General features: G+C 30.7%; 1 long non-coding RNA gene across 1 annotated transcript; it reads left to right on the top strand.

The window, feature by feature from the left end:
* Positions 1-542: 542 nt before the first annotated feature.
* LOC134241295 (uncharacterized) lies at positions 543-5,346 on the top strand. The gene is made up of 4 exons (XR_009986630.1): positions 543-589; positions 787-873; positions 1,531-1,638; positions 5,179-5,346. It is a non-coding gene; the product is annotated as an uncharacterized LOC134241295 (long non-coding RNA).
* The last annotated feature ends 15,235 nt before the right edge of the window (positions 5,347-20,581 follow it).

The following is a 20,581-nucleotide window of genomic DNA, read 5'->3' as shown; positions in this document are numbered from 1 at the left end:
GACGGAAGACCTTCATGATTAACTATTGTATAAAAAAACTTGCAACACTACCACGTCATCACATGACATCTATTAATAGCGATATATTCCTTAATATAAAAGCTTACAAAACAACAATACCCCGGACTTGAATATCTTCTTTGAGTAAATAATATAGTAAAAAAAATCTATTATGCCTTAAAAAGTGCTGCTAGAATCCCACTGTCCAGTCAATAAAATAATTATTCCACACATTCGCACGAAACCTTACCCAATGTTTTGATTTAAACTCCCTCTACGTACTTTGTACATGCTGTTTTAGCCAAATTTTCTTTACACAACATGATTAATTTCCACGTTACTTGATGTACACGTATGACGTCACCGAAAGTAGATTTTAATCCAAATGACAGATACAACATTACAAAATGAAATATTTTATAATATCTTATAATATTTCTTTAATGCTGACTCTTATCACTCTTCTGTGAGTTTGGTAAAGCACTGATTAAAGAAAAGGCAAAATTAACATACGAAATATAATACTACTGTAAATTCGATTTCAGATTACCAACAGATTTGTCAGTCAACAAACACAACCAAATACCAAGTGAGTTTCCAAGATAATCACAATTAACTTAAATTATTCTCATGAAAAGAAGGTAACAAAGTGAACAAAATGATAAAACTACAGCCATGAGTTTATTTTAAATTAAATTGATAGCTTAAAACAGTGAAACAAAAGACTCTTGTATTGGATGGGATGTTTCTGCTGGACATTTAAAATTTAATTAAATTTTTTTTCAGATCACGGCGCTGACGATGGTCCTGTCAATAAAGCCTCTCAAACAGACCCTGATCCACAAATAGACTTTTTGTCCTGCTTTTTTGCATGTAAGCTACTCTGTAGATACACCAGTTGATGTTTTTATGGTTATTTGTTATTACCTTTCACGGAAAAAAGTGACCCTACCTTTCAGGGACCCGTTTCACAAACGTTTCCTAAGATATGTCGTAAGACATAACTTAAGATATGCCTAAGTTATAACTTAGGAAGTTCCTAAGATTTGTCACAGCTGTTTCACGAAACAATGTTTTTTTTTCCTAAGTCGTTTCTTATAATTTAAAGAATAACTAACCTCTCCGCTCTATCTCAGTATGTTAGTATGGGTTATATTTTTAGCTTCAAAATGGGAGGGGCGGGAGAATTCATATGTTTTAACTTTGCGATTTCAAATGCATTCAAAGAAACACCCTTTTTTTATTTGTGTTTTTAAAACACTACGTTTATACGTTTAATTTATTTTGCTCTTTATAAGGTATCAATTGTAAATGAAATTCAAAAATGATTGACGAACACATGCACATGTGAGGGCATTTTAAAAAAAAATATTTGCCAGTGATACTCAACGATAGTTGTATAAAGCTTTCTCAAATATATAAAATATTTGTTATTACCTTTCACGGAAAAAAGTGACCCTACCTTTCTTAAGATTTCTTCAACGAATTCATATTTCATTTCAAATGCTGAATTTTTTTCATTCACTTTAGATGTTCAGGAAAGGACGGGAACTTCTGTAGGCGATTTAAATCCAAAGATAAAAGATGAATTGTTCTGCGACTTCATTCAACAGCAAGATCTTTCAGAGTCATATACAGGTTTTGGATGTTATTTTTTTCTAAATGTGTCAGATTATCTTTTCAGTTGACTACTAACACCTTGATAAACGAAAATTGTCTTTATGTCAGTGTTAACACTAAATGCAAATGAATATGATTAGCAAGGAATTAGGATAAAAGGCAAAGGAAAATGAAATTAACCTCAGTGTGTTATAAAATGGTGGTAAAAAACCTGATTGGGAACTTGATAATATTCTTATTATTTAAAAACCAAAGATAAACATGGACAGTTTTTACATTTTCATTACATTACTCGAAAAATGGAGGGAGTATAGGGGAACATTCTCTGGAATAAATCATCTTGACAATTTTGTCGTCCTTCTTCTGACTATTTCAGTTCTTCCTTAGAAAATATAGACACATTACCCTGTTTTATACCTTTCTATATGAAGGCATGAAAAAAGTTAAATTAAAGAGTTATGCTCCTTTCTGTGCCTTCTTCTTTTAAATGATCAGTATCATTATTGTTATTGCCCGACACATGAATCGGAAACCTTAAGTCGATGGTGCTTATTAAAGGCCTTTCAACTAATTTTTCAAGTTGCACATAAGGTAAAAACATTGCATAGATAGATTTATAGGTACATGAAATAATAAAAAAAGATAATAACTTATGGATACTTTTAATCACATCATTAAGAATTTAATTATAATTGACTTTTCCTATGTTGTGTTTTAAGGATGTGTAACTCAGGTATGAAAAATGACCAGCTTAGTACCGATTTATGAGTTATCGTTTATAGGAATGACATATAGGCTGCTTCAGCATTGGTATTGTTATGTACAAAAAGGTCCCTTACATTGTTTTGTTACACAAAAGTGTTGACCAAGAGAAAGAGAATGCCTTCACTCTACCTGAAATAACAGGGTCAAATGAATGAGGAACAGACTATATTCAATATTTTTAACTCTCTTTGACGATTATTATGAAGAAGAAAATTTCATGTCATGTTTTTGTGTTCGCGCTTTCTCGCTTCCTATATAAATATATATATTTTTACAAGTAAATGCAACAATTGATCATCTTATTTGTGTTACTAAGCACGAAGGGGAACGACAGAGCATAAAATTTTAAGTAGGTTAGAACTAAGAAGGAGGGTAGATTTCACTTTTTATCTTAATTAATACTTTTAATTATATGTAGTTAAACAGTGTCCGCAACCATACAATAAATAAGTTTAACATTGGTGCTAAATTTTAAAACCACTGGATTCTACTGAAAGCAAAGAAACACTTGGGAAATGCTAAAAACTGCTTGCGTGTAAACAGTTAGATACATCGAGCCTGCTCTAAACAAGTTTCAGCAGTATATATATATATATATATATATATATATATATATATATATATATATATATATATATATATATATATATATATATATATATATATATATATATATAACCCTTTAATTTTCTTGAACTTTTTTATTTGAGATTATCCTGTTTAATATAGTGTTAAAAAACTTCTATGACGTCACCCATTGTTATTAGTCTACGTATATTTTACCGATTCAACCAGCACCAGTTGGATATTTGAAGATCCAACTGGCCGTCAGAATCTAAAATATCCAACTGCCTAATAACCCTTTAATTTTCTTGTGTGACCTACAATAAAAAATCCGTTTTTATATTAGACTTCATCTTCATTACTGATTATCCTATGTTTTTTGAATATAAAATACAGGTACATTTACTATAGGATTATATAGGAAAATGCCAATTTTTAAAAAACTATACAAATACTACAATAGACATTTTGTTCCTGTAATATTTGTTATTAGTCTTCTACCGTATATTTTAAAAATTTAGCAAATTTTACTATTTTTATAGAGTATTACTAAATATGACGTACACAATGGATTCACATGAAAACAGAATAAAAATATTGGAGATATCCTCAAATTTCTATGTTTTAAATTTCAAAAGCGTATGTTTATTACTTTTTCTTTAATAATATTTTTATTACCCCTTTCTTTAAGAACTACAGATTATCATAACGTCAAAAACACACTGCAACGACGTCAACCTACCTATCAATTGCAAAATCGGTTAAAAAACCAGTTAAATCAAATTGTAATTACATTTTTATACATATTTTCTTAATTTTGTTTAATTTTAATAATTAAGCCATTAAAACAGTAAATACGCTTCGTTTTACTATGATGCGCGAAATATTGCGCAATATTAGTAAATACCCAAACAGAAAACATAAAACAATGAACAAAAGAGATAAAACAATTTTAAAATGTATTTCTAATGCATATGAAAAATAAAATAATTACTCCAAATTTGCCACACTATTAGAATTAATTTCCAATGCACACGGAATTACCGTAAAAAATTCACATTTATTGTGTTTCAAATGCACTTCCAATGCTTACAGAAATAACAATTCCTCGGAATTTTGCACACTTTAAGGAATGATTTCGGTCTTAAATCTTGAAAGCATCACTTTTTAACACATAAATACATTTTCACCTTGAATCTTTAACTGCATCACTTCTTATTGCTAAATATTATTTCAGGGTCCGTTATCAGTAAATCCGTTCAGATTATCCGATATTCATCTTTGCTTCATTCTTTTCCGGCATATTTCCCAAAAGAACTTAAATAATTGACAGCCCATCTATTTTTTGACACCATTTTGATTGCAGATCTTGATATGGATTTTTTTATAGCAGGCTCAGCATAACACCGCCAATCTTTTTATCTGTTTAAGCACTATTACAAGTATTGTCCGAATGGAACTCCATCAGAATTCAACGCTTTTCCTCAACAAACCATCATCTTGTGATATGTAATGACAAATTCCCAACCTTTTATAAAAAGTCTGTAGTTTTCTTCAGCTTTCAGGTCAAAAGTATTCAAAACACTATCTGAACCTCTTTAATTTACATTGGATTTAAAAATATTCTTCGTCTGATTTCATGACTGTTTAGTACAATGAAAAGGGTTAAAATGAAATCAGCACCATGTAGTTTCATGACCACTAGTCCATGAATAAAAGGGGTGTTCGATTAGGCTATTATTTTGTGAAACGGTTGGATATTTGAATGGGTTACATCCTATTGTATTACAGCAAGTTGGATATTTGAATGGGTAAATGTTTCTTTGGGGCCCAAGGTAGGGAATTTTTAAAAGTAAGATAAATAACGAGATGGTGTTGAATAGTTTAGAGAAAGCATCCCTTCGGCCCTCGGAGAGAATGTTTTCTCTAACCTATTCAACACCATCTCGTTATTTATCCCTTACATAATGTACAGTATAGGTTAGGAAACTGTTAACTGTAAAAAAAAATATACCAATTAACAAGTTAGTTGTAGCAAAATACAGATTTTTTGTATAACAATACTTTATTTTTTACTTTATTAGGAAACTCCATGAAACTTTATAGGTGTACACGCATAACTTTTTAAAATAACATTTTAAGGATTATTTCTACAGGGCAATGACTTAACATAAGTATTTGAAACAAAATTATAATTCATGCCAATAGAATTAATTTTTTTTTTTACAGATACAGAAAAACAAAAAGAAAGAGCTTGCAAAATGAATGAGTTCTGATGTAGTTAAAGAAAGGAGATAATGATGTAACACATTAAAGGAATAGAAAGCTGAGTATTTTATAAAGTCATTAAATGAATTATTAAAAGTGTCAGTTTATACTGATTTAGTCATCATTGAATTTAGACTTTTTATTGGCATCAATGCTATTTGTGCATATTTAAAGAACAACTCAAATGTTAAAGCAAACCTCCGTATTAAAGGATATGCAAAATATAGAAACATAACCTCGATTTATTATATATTTTGCATACCATTAATATATTTCAAAGGTTTGTTTTTATAAATAACATTTTCTTGATGTATTTTGAGGTCTTGTTTTCTATGTTTCGCGTTTGCTTTATATACAGATGGTTGTTTTTAATTTTTTTTATATATATATATATACACAGGTTGACATTACTAGGATTCCGTAGTCTCATTTGTTGCTTTGTGAAGTAAAGACATTTAATATCAAATGAAATTTTTTTTCTTGTTACGAGGGTTGTCCCAAAAAGTCCAAATATTTTCAATTGTCGTTTTCACTCATTTCAAAAAAATTAAAATTGGAAGACACCTAAATCTAAATTTTAAATTAAAATAAATAATAAATAGAAAATTTCAAAAAAAATTCTGGAAAAATAACATATTACTCACTGATGAAAGAATGATTCAAAATGACGATAATGAATCATATGAAGATAACGAACAGTATTCAAGATCAAAAGTCCATAAAACAAAACAGTAGCAGAGCAAACACAGATCTCTAAAACATCAGAGGTGGGATTAGGTGCCATTGAGGAGAGAGCATACCCTGCCGACCGCTCAAATCTGCCATGTGAGCCTAGTCATGTTCGGGAAATAACGAAAAAAGCAATATACATGCATGAAAAAGTTCACGTTTCCTGGCACAACCCTCTTATTTCTATGTTGTTAGGACAATTTTATTCTTATCTCAGCTTTTTAAAAAAAAAGTTGTGTGTAATTAATCTTAAATATTCAACAGATTTAATTTACATTTATTTGGATTTTATCTTTTTTTTTTCGACTATTTAGAACTGACATTAAAGTAAACCATTGCAAAAAAAGCGTCATATGTTTTGTCCAATTGTTGTTATTTTGTTTGTCACTCTGTCCCTACGGTCATTAATTTTAGTTGAATGGGGTTTTGTCATTTCTCATGCACATTCTGGCTATTTGAACATAATTAAATTAGTTATTATTTGTTCAGGATTTATCATACAAACATAAATTGTATTTGTAATAAAGAAACGTATGCTTGACTCTCGTGCTTATGTTGTTATATACGTCTTTATTTATGGATAAAAATGTATATTCTATGATAAATTATTTCTCGTCATCTTGTAATTGTGAATAAACAAAAGTCAATCTGATTCTACAATATTCTGAAATTGATATTTTAAGAGTGCTTGTGTTCCACAGTACCAACCTTTATGTAGTTTTCGGAGATGGTCTTCCAAAACTTGACCAAGAGAACTAGGTACCATTTTTTGGGTGAATAAATCTGACTGAAAAAGGTAATTACATTTTGTATGATAGCGTCAAATCCGTTGTGACTTTCACACTTGAGACAGAGGGATTTCCATTGATTTTTTTATAATTTATCTTGAGCTTATGCATTTGCAGTTTACACAGTCGCCAACCTCGATAAAAGGTTAAAAAAAAAATTACCAGGATGTTCAATGATTCCATATGAAAGAGCGTGTTCTACGTACAAACAGTCTCTGAAAGGAAGCTTAAGGTCAACATTTCGTATATTCTATGGTCAATACAATGTCCTTGTCAGCATTTACAATCTATCAATCTGTCGAATTTGGATTTGCGTTTTCCATAGAATTATTAGGCAATTATTTTCACTGAATGTTATATGTTTTCCTGCTTACCCGAAAATGAAGAAGACCACATGGAGAGAGAGAAAGAGACAGTCGATGGGTCCAGGAGCAAGCGCGTGATTTTATTGTATCAAGAAAATGTAAATGTAAGAAATAACAGATATTTTGGCTTTATCAAGATGATGAATCAATTGAAGGACATTTTTATTATTTTTTTTATATGAACGCCTTTGGCATATTTGACATTTATTCCTGAAATAAAAAAATCTTTTGATATAAATTTCTATTGACCTTTTTTTTTATTTATTTATTTTTGTGTTTGTGTCTGTGTGTTGAATAATGACTTATTCAACCCTATATTACCAATGACATACATGTATATGTTTTGTGGAATTTATAAATAAAGTAAATTGCATGAACATGTCAATTTTTTGTTTTCGTAGTACTTTGGAAGGGTTGAATACATGTGTAACATTGATTTGGGGCATGATAGAAGGGTCCAGGGTTCAATTCTCCATCCAACCATACAGCTTTCTGTTTTCCTGTTACATATCACATATGCCATTAATTATTCTTAAAATGTCATCAAGCCGATCAAGGTGCTAACATAATGTAAGAGGAATTTAATATTTCAAACATAGAAAAATACTCTTCCTTTTCCTAATTGTTTGTTCAACAAAACTCAATAGTCTGTTTTTCTGACATCATCAGCAGACATCTTACTATCCCCATGCCAGCCCAAATTGGTCACTAATGTTGCACTAAGAAAGAGTAATTTAAATTTTGATTCAATAATAAATTACCAAAACCTATATCGACCATTATCCCGCTTCAGACAAATTTGTCTCTGAAAAAAGCTAATTTTTTTCCGTAAATTGTCTCCGTCGACGTAATATGAAAATCATTCCTGATTGTTATTGTAAATAAAAATGGCGGCTTTAACGTATGCTTGTTACCGTAACGATATTTTATGTTGATTGTTATTGGATTAAAACTAATATTTTCATAATATACACAAATATTTTTTTTTATATTGAAAAAGGTCTTCAGATAAATTCGCACAGTTATCCAACACTGAATCTGATTAATACGGATTTCCATTTCACACCCTGTATGAATCCGTATTAGGTCACTAACTGACTGTGTAACTAATATTATCCAGTCAAAAAGCTCTACAATATCAAGTGATACGCTCATCACTGGTTCTCCCACCCCAGCACTCTGAAATAATTTTTAAATTGACCATTCCTGATGGGTTGATGCTGACTAAATATTTTGGCAGTGATGCTTATCCAACACTGAATCTGATTACTGGCTGCAGATATTTATTTTTCAGAGAGCTGCAGTTCTGCAGCTATTCTAAGAATAGTGTTCTAACAAAATGAAGTACCAAATCATTGTATTTAAAATTTTAAATTAGGAACAAAGTACAACATAATTTATTTATACAGTGTTAATAAAAAAAGAAATCATGTTAAGAATGCTTGAATTGATCACAATTTTCATAAAACACTATACAATGTATACTGTTGAATTTTATTAATTTTATTTCCATTCTAAGAACTAAGGGCAGATCACTTTACCTATACATTGCAACACTTAATTAAATGACACTTGTGTTACAAGTATATACATATATGATTGTGTATTGCGTCATTAACAGCTGAATATCTAAACTGGAAGAAAAATATCCTTTATGCCGTTACCGCTCTATGATGAACATAAACATTGTAAACATCTGGGCCTACAGGTCTAACGTAAATCTGCAGCCTTCAACTGATCACTTGCATCCCAACATTACTGAGCATGAGGAGTTTAAATCCAGTCCCCTTTTTTACCTTGGGGGAAGTAAATGCTGTTACATGAACCAAATAACAGCTGATTAAGCGGGCCGTGTTTAGTTTTCCCTATAAAAATATTAAGAATTTTAATAAAACAATCCGTAACTTTATTGTGTCAACAGCTGGTAAACAAACGGTGTCATACAGATACACAATGGTAGGCTATATGAACACGATAAATTTAAACAAATAACTCGATAATAATCATAAAAAAGGAATTTAACTCCACCAAATTTTGTTCTGATCGTAATCGGTTCACACAAAACTTACCGAAACTGATAGTTTCACTCTATATTTCAGTATTTATAGCCAAGTTTTTCTTTTACATACAATTCAATGTTTACTATAGCGCATACACCCGGATGTAAAATGTATCCACGATTGACCTTTGACACAATGTGACGTCGGAGAGTGCAATAGGACTATATAAGAAACATATTAATTTTTCTCATGTAAACATAATATAGACTGTCAATTATATGGTTTTTAAAAGTTTATATCATTTGTCCTAACCATATATGAAATTAGGCTTAAACAATGCATCACATAAAATATATACATAAAGAAGATGAAAGAGAAAAATATATACAAAATTTTTGTGTCGTAATCGACTTGTGAGGACTTGGAAGGATGACATTCATTGTGGAGAAAGTTCTTTTGTAATATGTTTTTAGCTCACCTGAGGTGACCTCGTCCGTCCGTCCGTCTGTGGACTTTTAACATTTTCAACTTCTTCTCAAAAACCACTGGGCCAATCCTAATCAAACTTGGTACAAGGCATCCACAATAGGTATCCAAGTTTTACATTGAATATATAGGAAAAACCTTTATAAAGCTTTCTTCGCAAGAGCCTGTGGCCCAGAAAAGCTGAAACTTATGTGGAAGAATCCTGGAGTAGTGTCGATTCTAAATTGTCCCAATTACGACCCCCGGGGAAAGGGCTGTGACTCAATTTGGAATCCAAGTTTTACATAGAAATATGTAGTGAAAATCTTTAAAAATCTTCTTCTCAAGAACCAGTTGGCCAAAAAGCTAAATAATGTGTGGAAGCATCCTGGGGTAGTATAATTTTTTAATTATACAAATCATGACTGCCGGGGGTAGGGCGGGGTTACAATATTTAATCCAAGTTTTACAAAGAGATATATAGAAAAGAATTGTTAAGCTTGGTTGTTAGATGACCATTAACGTTTTTTTCAAGTAAAATATCCAAGTATGAAACAGATGAGTCAGACTCTATGGTATCTTTTATCCCAAGCTAACCAGGATATATCGTATGGACGTAGGGATGGGAATTACCGTTGTTAATTGACAATACATTGTCGAGATATCTAAATGTTGAATTAAAGGCCACAGAAAGTGTTTTCTTCTTTTCACGCACAAACTGACTCATAAAGCAAGTTATCAATGTAGCTATAAATAGGATGCTTGGGTCAAATTGCACTGTAAAGTAAATTAATGTATTACATTGTCATTACGTCTGGAATTTGGACATTAAATTAAAATTACTCTGATTTGTAAAAGTATTGTGTTGCATTACCAAAACTATTTGGGTTTTCAGATATGCAAGTAGAAAAATGGAGCAACTATTTGAAAAAGAGCACTCCTTTGAATGTTCATTCAAATTTAATTATCAAGTACTGATATTAATACACTGTGTGTAACCTCATATTTATTTTATTTTCAATAACTAATAAAGTCATAATTATATACAAGATTCACTTTTTGCCAATTGTTTTTTTTAACAATATATATACGATCTTTCAAAGGGTGGTACTGTAGCTCTCCGGTCTGTCATTTTTTTTTCGCAGAGCTACAATTCTGCAGCTAGTTCTAAATCAGGGGAAGATCTGTACACTTCAAAGCATGAAATATTTTAATCAGCCATGACTTCATATGTTAAAAATAACGTCAGGGAAATGATAAATTCAAAACTTCCCTGATTTATTTAGAGAAAATGGTGTTTATTACGTCATTTCTGTGGTAATAAAAATCACGGTCGCTAGGTCTCTTCAAAATCAATTATTAATATACTGTGTAGAATGATAATATCTCCCAATTATTTGAATATTTTATATTTAGTAAGTTTGTGTTCTATACATGTAAATTATACCGTGAAAATTGATCAAATTTTGTCAATTTTTCCCCTTTCTGAAAAACAAAGCAAAATCCTTATAGTTTGTGACGTCATAGAAATACAATAAAAAAATAATAAAATACACAACGTAACATCGTCAATAACTTACTTTAAGGATTCCCACAAAAAACTGTGATATAAAATTTAAGCATTTTATAGTAGAAAAGGATTGCCCCCGAGAGAGTTTCAAAAATTCCACTTACAACATATGTAAGCATTATGTAATTAAAAAAGATTTCATTGAAGTCTTTATGAAAAAGGCATTTTTTAAAAAAATAAAAATTGAAATAATCAGTAATATTTAGAGTACCTTTGAACGAGTGTATCTTCAGATATCGGACGAAGAGGACTATGTTTTGTATTATTGTTCTCCGGTACTGAGTTACCCCATAATCTACCACGTTCACATTAATAGCACGCAATTCAACTGTATTCCCACTCACTGACTTAGCCCAATCTGATTAAAACAAAGATCCGATTTTAATCAGATTGTAAATTGGCCATGGTCTGTCAAAATTTTATCGTTCAGTTTTATATGACCAATGATAAAAGAGCACGTGATTCAAAAAGTTTAGCGTGCTGTGTTTCTTTAGAACTACCTTGCTCATTAAAGTATAAACGCCATGGATGACGGTTCTGATTTTTATGCTTAAGGTAATTATCGGTGGAAACCGACATTATTTTGGAAAAATCCTCATGTCAGTTAATCTTAACACTCGTAGAAATACCAAATGAACGATATTCAAATTCATGGAATACCGCACGAGAAAATGTCCTCTTTTCACTGATCGAGATGTACAGCGATTCTCTACTTTACTGGATGCAGCGATTTGTGTTGGAATTAATAAAACAGTACAAACAAAATTAATGAAAATTAGATAAAAATTAATAAAACAAAACTTAATTTACTTTATGTTAGTTGAGGTATACCTCCCTAACTTTGTTTACATTACTTTGTATTTTGAGTATAAAACTGGCTGCTTTGTTTCATATTTCTTTCATTATTCAATGTATAAGGCCAAGGGTCATTAGAATAGTTGCACAATCACCCATACCTTTTGTGTGCTGTCTTTATAGTTTGTTAAATCACAGTTAGACATGATGTATGAAAAATAAAAACACAGTTGTCTTTAAAAGAAAAACAACAATGATACAATATGCATATACCTCTTTTAATCTACTACACTTGAGCCTTTCCTTATCTGCAGGTAAATATCAACTTCATTATCTCAAATGCCAAAATCTTAATGCCAGGAATATGCTGAAGTGATTTGATAGTCCAAACCACTGAGCATTTATTCTATCATTTTTTACTCTTCCATCTCAAATTATCTTATATTTTGAAGTTTAATCTTCTTTGCATTCAGTTTAAGATGACGAGATTCTACTGTCTTAACAAAAAAGCACAAAAGTATACTCATCTTTAATTACTGATTCATTTCATTCCTAATTAAATAGAATAAATATTAAAAATGACAAAACAATTACATTTACAGATTTACATGTGACATCATGTTAATATTTTCTATGATATTTCATATAAAGAAATATTAGCTGAAAAAAAGTATTATATCAAAGAGACTTTGACTTAAGGTACTTCAACTAAATTTCAGGAAGGACACCTGGAGATTTTTCCTCGGTAAGTGTATATTGGAATAAATGTACAACTGGTAAATTTCATTATACTAGCCAGTTCACAGGAAAGATTACATGAGAAACGTAATGTTCCTTCATGGCATAGTGACTTGCAAATACATTGTAAATTATTTAACCTTTAATGAAAATAATTAAGTACAATATATAACAAAATATAACAATAAACGTAACATAAAAATATATGAACATGTAGATATTTACTTAAACAATTCAATTGTGTTACAAATTAAAAATTAAATGATGTTTATATGCAAATAGAGAAACGCTTTCTGAAACAAACTATTATTGTTATACCTTTAAAAATTTGTTCCTACACACATCTATACGTAAAAAAGTCTAACAGTTCTAATGTTTTGCTGAGCGGACATAAAAAATCGATGTCGGACGGCTGAGTGAGATGTTGGACCGGTTGATGAGATGTTGGACCGCTTACGTCACAGAATGGGCGGAGCTTTATCTCATTTTCATTCGTTGGTGTTCAAAACTGATGGACCTGATGTTACTTCACGAAAGACAGTACAAAATACATGTATGTAAAAAAAATTAAAATGAAAGGTAGACAGTTTGGTTCTTGGGTCCGACAAAACGCATGTTCCCTCGAACTCAGTCAATAAATGTATAATAGCCATTCTCTGTAAGCATTTAAACTCTTATATAGGGATTGTGGCACACTGTGTCTTGGATTTTCATGAAACTTGGAACATATTCCTATATTGATGCATAAAACTAAAATTCATTATAAAAAGGGTGCTATGGTCAATGAAAGATTACATGAGAAACGTAATGTTCCTTCATGGCATAGTGACTTGCAAATACATTGTAAATTATTTAACCTTTAATGAAAATAATTAAGTACAATATATAACAAAATATAACAATAAACGTAACATAAAAATATATGAACATGTAGATATTTACTTAAACAATTCAATTGTGTTACAAATTAAAAATTAAATGATGTTTATATGCAAATAGAGAAACGCTTTCTGAAACAAACTATTATTGTTATACCTTTAAAAATTTGTTCCTACACAAATCTATACGTAAAAAAGTCTAACAGTTCTAATGTTTTGCTGAGCGGACATAAAAAATCGATGTCGGACGGCTGAGTGAGATGTTGGACCGGTTGATGAGATGTTGGACCGCTTACGTCACAGAATGGGCGGAGCTTAATCTCATTTTCATTCGTTGGTGTTCAAAACTGATGGACCTGATGTTACATCACGAAAGACAGTACAAAATACATGTATGTAAAAAAAATTAAAATGAAAGGTAGACAGTTTGGTTCTTGGGTCCGACAAAACGCATGTTCCCTCGAACTCAGTCAATAAATGTATAATAGCCATTCTCTGTAAGCATTTAAACTCTTATATAGGGATTGTGGCACACTGTGTCTTGGATTTTCATGAAACTTGGAACATATTCCTATATTGATGCATAAAACTAAAATTCATTATAAAAAGGGTGCTATGGTCAATGATTACCATGGCAACCAACATACCTTTATCATGGCCTAAAAATAGCTAAATTTTGAGAAAAAAGACCCTTTTTTGACTTATCGAAACTCTTTTATAGAACAAGATATTTACATGACTTTACCATTTTGTTTCATAGTTCTTTAGTTAATTCTTAGTATTTCAGTAACTTTATAGAAAAAATACCCCCCCCCCCCCCGTTTTTAGGTATCATTTTTCTGCGCAGCACTGTTTAGGGGGGACTTGTGTCCGAAAAGTCTTTGTGTGAAATTTTCAAAACTTTGACATTTCTTTCCTTGCCACTTGCTTTCAATTTTTAGGTATTAAAAACAGTACTTTTGTATGCTATTTTTTTTTTTTACACAGGAACAAGTGCAAAAACGGTGTGAAATGCTAAAAATAGATTATTTTCGTACATTATTTTTCTTTATAAAAATCAAGCTAAAAAAAGTCAAAAATGAAAAATCAAATTCAAAATCAAATGTATTTAAATTATTTGACTCGTATCTACTTAATGAAAGCAAATTCATTGTAATTCATCTTGCATGAAAAATTATAATGGATCACAATGCAAGTATCAACCCATTTTTCTTGTGGTATTTTTAACAATTCTGTCATGCATAATAGGTAATATCTTAAAAAGTCTTTGTGTGAAAATGTTATAATTAATATATTTTTGAAGAATCGAGTTATCTTTTTTATTCTGATAAAGAAAAAAGTATACCTTTATGATAAAATAAACGAGATATATGACGTTTTCTTTAATTTTCGTACTCGTGTGTCATAAATTTAACCTTTCTGCACTAAGACAAAAGTAAGAAAACATTGGCGAATATCTTAATATAACACTATTCTGCGGAAAACAAGTTTTTGTTTTGATTAGTAACAACTTACACCGATTTAATCTTTTCTTCTTGGTTCCTATCATTTTGCCCCCCCCCCTTTCCCCGTCAACAACACCTATTAGAACTTAGGAATGGCTTTACAATTAATTCTAGTAATCAATAAGTAAATATAGCTACAATCAACATAAAAAAAAACAATTCTTAATTTTATCGAAAAATACAATTAAAGATAAACTTAAACATATTTTCCTGATTTAAGTCGCTTTCTTTTGTTGAATTTTATCTATCAGCAAATTATCAAGGTATTTTTTCACAACTGAAATTGGTTTAAAGTTTCAACCAACGGCAGAGAATTCTAATATTAAAAACTCTATATCAAACAAAACTGTTATTAATGATGTATATTTTTTTTCGTAAATTGTGTACGTTATTGACTGTAGCATTGTTAGGCCATTATCACAGTTGCAAAAGTCAACAGATATAAAAGATGTCGCTATTGTGATGTCAAATAACGCTGCTCTGACGTAAAACGACATAAGTACCCCTTAAGGCTTGAAAAAGGGGGCGGGGCCTAATTTATACGGGAAATGTTTACTGTGACGTCACACAAAAATAGGTACATTTTATATTCCTCATAATGCTAGAAAATCAAATATTTTGCAATTTTAAACTGTATAAGCATAATAAACAGAATCTAAACTTATCAATACATTAAAGATAGATCCTAGTTAAATCCAAGACAATAGTTTATAAACAAATCACTGATCGCAGCAAAGTTTTATACATCAATATAGGAATATGTTCCAAGTTTCATGAAAATCCAAGACACAGTGTGCCACAATCCCTATATAAGAGTTTAAATGCTTACAGAGAATGGCTATTATACATTTATTGACTGAGTTCGAGGGAACATGCGTTTTGTCGGACCCAAGAACCAAACTGTCTGCCTGAGGCCGTTAGGCCGTTAGACCGAAGGCAGACAGTTTGGTTCTAGGGTCGACAAAACACACTCAATAAATGTTTTGTTATACCTTTCATTTTAATAATTTTTTTTACATACATGTACTTTGTACTGTCTTTCGTGATGTAACATTAGGTCCATCAGTTTTGAACACCAACGAATGAAAATGAGATTAAGCTCCGCCCATTCTGTGACGTAAGCGGTCCAACATCTCATCAACCGGTCCAACATCTCACTCAGCGGTCCAACATCGATTTTTTTATGCCCGCTCAGAAAAACATTAGAACTGTTAGACTTTTTTTTTACGTATAGATTTGTATAGAAACAAATTTTAAAGGTATAACAAGGTATAAGTAAGGAACATTACGTTTCTCATGTAATCTTTCCTGTGAACTGTCTATAATGAAATTTACCAGTTGTACATTTATTCCAATATACACTTACCGAGGAAAAATCTCTAGGTGTCCTTCCTGAAATTTAGTTGAAGTACCTTAAGTCTTTGATATAATACTTTTTTCTGCTAATATTTCTTTATATGAAATATCAAAGAAAATATTAACATCATGTCATATGTAAATCTGTAAATGTAATTGTTTTGTCATTTTTAGTATTTATTCTATTTAATTAGGAATGAAATGAATCAGTAATTAAAAATGAGTATACTTTTGTGTTTTTGTTGTTAAAACAGTAGAATCTCGTCATCTTAAACTGAATGCAAAGAAGATTAAACTTCAAAATGTAAGATAATTTGAGATGGAAGAGTAAAAAAGGATAGGATAAATGCTCAGTGGTTTGGACTATCAAACCACTTCAGCATATTCCTGGCATTAAGATTTTGGCATTTGAGATAATGAAGTTGAAATTTACCTGCAGATAAGGAAAGGCTCAAGTATAGTAGATTAAAAGAGGTATATGCATATTGTATCATTGTTGCTTTTCTTTTAAAGACAACTGTGTTTTTATTTTTCATACATCATGTCTAACTGTGATTTAACAACCTATAAAGACAGCACACAAAAGGTATGGGTGATTATGCAACGGTTCTAATGACTCTTGGCCTGATACATTATATAACGAAAAAATATGAAACAAAGTAGCCAACTTTATACTCAAATAACAAGGTATGTAAACAAAGTTAGGGAGGTATACCTCAACTAACATAAAGAAAATTAAGTTTTGTTTTATTAATTTTTATTTAATTTTTATTAATTTTGCTTGTATTGTTTTATTAATTCCAACACAAATCGCTGCATCCAGTAATTTAAAGAATCGCCGTGGATCTCGATCTGTCAAAAGAAGAAATTTTCCAGTGCGGTATTCCATGAATTTGAATATTGTTCATTTGGTTTTTTTTTTACGAGTGTTAAGATTAACTGACATGAGGAATTTTCCAAAATAATGTCGGTTTTCACCGATAATTACCATAAGCATAAAAATCAGAAGCGTCATCCATGGCGTTTATTCTTGAATCAGCAAGGTACTTCTAAGTTCAAAGAAATACAGCACGCTAAACTTTTTGAATCAGGTGCTCCTTTATCAATGGTCATATAAAATTGAACGATAAAATTTTGAAAGATCATGGCCAACTTACAATCTAATTAAAATCAGATCTTTGTTTTAATCAGATTGGGCTAAATCAGTGAGTGGGAATACAGTTGAATTGCATGGCTCACAAGTCGGTTATGACGGGTAAGAGATAGAGTCTTTGCACTAAAATATCATCAAAAATTTTGTATATATTTTTTTTAATTGCATCTTCTTTATGTATATATCTTATGTGATGCATTGTTTAAACCTATATAATTTCTTATATGGTTAGGACAAATGATATGAACTTTGAATATTTAAGATTAATTACACAAAAAACTTTTTTTAAAAAGCAAGAAGAATAAAATTGTCAAACAAAGAAATAAAAAATCATGTAATTGACAGTCTAAGTTATGTTAACATGAGTAAAATTAATTCGCTTCCTTATATAAATGTATTGTTGTCTATGCAATCAGACATTAGCATAATGTCCTATAAAACTTGTATTGATTTATAATGCTGATGGCAAAAAGTGGAGTTCTGAAAAGCAAAGGATTTTTTTAATTTCAGTAATGAAGATGAAGTCAAATAAAAAGGATTTTTTATAGTAGGTCAAGAAAATAAAGGTTTATTCGGTTTGCGTAGATTCTGAGTTTATAATTAGAAGCAAATATGGTGAATATTATGTGAAATTCATTCGGAGTTAAAACACATCAAAACAGGTATGCTCAGTTATTTTCGTCGATTATATTTTATTTCGAAGACAGTAAGTCGGCCTTTCCTCTGTCATTTGGGACAAAAATAATGCCTTAGAACATTCCAAAAAATAAGATTTGTACAGATCAAAAGCTTGCCTTCTAAAATACTTGGAAAGTGCTGCTAGAATCCCGAGGTAAACATCCTTTCACTAAAAATCTGGGATTATATGTAAAAATAAAGACAATTTTCGTTTATCAAGAAATGAAGTCGCAGAACAATTCATCTTTTAAAAGCAGGAACAAAAGTGAATGAAAAAAAAATCAGCATTTGAAATGGAATTGTTTCACAATAAAACCATCAATTAGCGTGGAATAGCTTACATGCAAAAAAGCAGGACAAAAAGTATGTCGTCAGCGCCGTGATCTGAAAAAAAAGATTAATTAAATTTTAAATGTCCATCAACACATCGGCTAAGGTTTCGTGCGAATGCGTGGAATAATTATTTTATTGACTGGACAGTGGGATTCTATCAGCACATTTTAGGCATAAAAGATGATTTTTTGCACTAAATTATTTACTCAAAGAAGATATTAAACTCCGGGGTATTGTTGTTTTGTAAGCTTTTATATTAAGGAACATTTCGCTATTAATAGAAGTCATGTGATGACGTGGTAGTGTTGCAAGTATTGTTTATCTTTATACAAAAGATAATCATAGTTTATATTTTTTCAGCGGCTACGGTAAATTATCAAACTTATTTTTCTATAAAAGAATTTAATTTCCCGAGAAATGATATGAATGCTTCCTTAACATGCCCGCGAGGTGTATTACTTACTGTGCAAGTTTTTGTGCCTGGTTTGTTGGATAATTTTACTGTCTCAAATGAAATCTTTCGAGACATCAGCTGCGATCCAGTTTTCGGAGCGTCTTGATCCCGTTTTAAATATTTTTTGATCATATAAATTATAGGGATCAGACACAATTTTATTTCATTTTAAATAGACACAAATTTTTTTTTGAAGGCTTTATTCTTAAATTCTTTCCTTTTTCTCCAAAATGGAACCCATTTATTGTCGATGAACTTGAAACGTTTTCCGGTTTCGGGTATTATGTCGAAAATGACATCATATAGTCCAGAAGGATCAAGGCCACTTAAGAAAAATTCAACGTATGGATACATTCTCCTGAAATAAGTAAGAATTAAAAATCCTCTTGATACCTATGTTTCTTCTTCATTGCAGTTTTTGTAAAATAACATGAACTTATTATATTTATCGAGTATGTATAACTAAAGTATGATTGGATTTTTTCTCAATACTCTCTGCAATTGAAATAACTTTTCATTATAAAGATTTATGTCGTTTGTCAAAAGGTTTAGAGTGAAACATATGGAGATAATAAATAGTATTCAAGACATTACATTCATAAACTACAAACCTTCCAGACCTTGAGATAATCATTTCCGTCCCTACTTTCAGGAACTCGTGCCATAGTTTTCTTTCTGTCATCGATATTGTAATGGCTCCATTGATAACAGAAATACAGTTTCCCTTCTCATCAGCAAAATCATCTTTGAACGTTCCAACCTTCGACAAAGAATTCTCCCCGTCAGAATAACCAGAAAAGCCACAGGAAATTGCGTCATTTTTACAGACATCGGTATCAAAAGTTATGATGTTCATAATGGATGACGTAAGAGCAAGCTAATTCTGTAAGGAGGATGAATTTGATGAAGCTCTTTTATGTTAACCTTTCCTTTTTCTCCTATTTCAAGTATTTTTAATACGTTGTTTGTCTCGATCTTCCTTGGAATAGAGTTGTCTGTTTCACCTTTAGTCGGTAGAAATATTTAACGTGAATTAAACACTACATGAAAAAATGCCAGATTCACAAGTTCATAGAGCATTAGGAACATAAAGTAATAATAATAAAAATGTTGGTTGGAAATTGCAGATGCATATCACACGTTTTTAATTTGATAGTTGTAAATTTTACATCAATAACTGTTGCTCCATTAAACCAAAAAATACAGGGAGAAAAAAAGATTTTAGGAACCAGTAGTCTTTTTTTTAACAAGTTCAATCTTTAAGAAATTGACCTCATTTGGAAAGGCCCATATACAAAAAGAATGATACAAAGTCTAACAGAGATGATTGATGCCAACGATGATTATGATTAATACCAGACAACACGAATTGAAATTTTCTGTATTTAATTGCATTACAGGTTTTCCTTTTAATAGACCTATTGTATTCTAAGCACACAATTTAAACTGCACAATAGATACAGCACAATGGTTTTATGTTAAAGCTGTTATCATGTCGTCAAGAACGTAACTCTAAACGATATTTTGTTATTGCTGCACCTACTGTTTTGTCCGAGA

This window comes from Saccostrea cucullata, unplaced genomic scaffold, assembly GCF_032062105.1.
Source record: "Saccostrea cucullata isolate Sc308-1 unplaced genomic scaffold, CSIRO_AGI_Scuc_v1 ctg222, whole genome shotgun sequence".
Lineage (NCBI taxonomy): Eukaryota > Metazoa > Mollusca > Bivalvia > Ostreida > Ostreidae > Saccostrea > Saccostrea cuccullata.
The sequence above is the reverse complement of the archived record's forward strand: the minus strand, read 5'-3'. Positions and strand labels throughout refer to the sequence as shown.